This window comes from Limanda limanda, chromosome 1 (assembly GCF_963576545.1).
Source record: "Limanda limanda chromosome 1, fLimLim1.1, whole genome shotgun sequence".
Lineage (NCBI taxonomy): Eukaryota > Metazoa > Chordata > Actinopteri > Pleuronectiformes > Pleuronectidae > Limanda > Limanda limanda.
Window position 1 is genome coordinate 31,709,025 of NC_083636.1, and position 1,537 is coordinate 31,710,561.

Consider the following 1,537-nt stretch of genomic DNA (forward strand, 5'->3'; position numbering starts at 1 on the left):
AACATCTGCAGCATCTTGTTGCAGACGTGGAAGGACCTGAGCCTCCTCAGGAAGTAAAGCCGGCTCAGGCCCTTCTTGTAGACGGCCTGTGTGTTGGTGGACCAGTCCAGTTTATTGTCCAGTGTGACACCCAGGTACTTGTATGCCGACACCACCTCCACATCCGTCCCACCGATGCAGACAGGAGAGGGCAGGGGCTTGTTCCTCCTGAAGTTCACCACCATCTCCCTCGTCTTCGCCACGTTAAGCTGCATGCGGTTCTCTCCACACCACTTCACAAAGCGGTCAACCAGGTCCCTGTACTCAGCCTCCCCCCCGCCCTCAACACACCCCACAATGGCCGTGTCATCAGAGAACTTCTGTAGATGACACGACTCAGTGCAGTGCTGAAAGTCAGCAGTGTATGTGGTGAAGAGGAAGGGGGACAGTACAGTTCCCTGGGGGCCCCCAATGTTACTGATCAGACACACAGTTCTGTAATCTCACAAACTGCGGTCTGCCCGTCAGATAGTCATCGACCCAAGTGATGAGGGGAGCGCTCACCTGCGTGCCCTCCAGTTTAGCCTTCAGCAGTCTGGGCTGGATGGTGTTGAAGGCGCTGGAGAGGTCGAAGAACATGATCCGGACTGAGGTGTTGGGTCTGTCCAGGGAGGAATAAGCCGTCCCCTATAATAAATAATTAAAAATAAAGAAAATGGTTGTTGGTGGTTGCTGGGCACTTTCTGTGTTTCTTACATCAAGGCCCTTTAACTGAACTGATCTACATTATGGTAAATGGTTTTGTATTTATATAGCGCTTTTCTAGTCTTGATGACCACCTAAAGCGCTTTACAGTACAGTTTTACATTCACCCATTCACACACATTCATACAGTGCATCTGTTCGCAGCACTTTGTTATTCTATGGGGGGCCATTCGGGGTTCAGCATCTTGCCCAAGGACACTTCGGCATGCAGATGGGTCAGACTAGGGATCGAACTGCTAACCTTCAGGTTGGAGGACGACCACTCTACCCCTCAGTCACAGCCGCCCCAGGAATTATAGAGGAATACGATTCGGAAGACAAACCCCAGCATTTTAAATGTTAACATTATTGTTTGTTCGGTATTCATATTGTTATTGATAAACAATGTTTTTGTTTCTTGTCTATTTTGTGTATTGCTTATCATTTTATTTATATTATACTTTATATATTTTTGCCATACCCATTAGAAAATGTTCAATAAAATAATACTATATAAAACACCAACACATAAGACAGGTATATGACAGTAGAATATAAATATGATGTATAATATAATAGAAACTATGACTATCTACTGTGTATCTCCACCATGCTTCAGCTCCTGTGCTAAGCTAATTAGCTTTTAGCAGTAAACCTAAAGCCCCCCTTTCTGCTGCGGGTGGTGGGCGGGCTCCCGACTCATCCACCAATCACCTCTCTCCACTCTCGGCAAAGACGTTGTCACGTGCCTCGGTGGTGGCCAATGGCGAGCGGCGGATCATCCCGTTTGGCCGCACCCAAGCGGGATGATGGC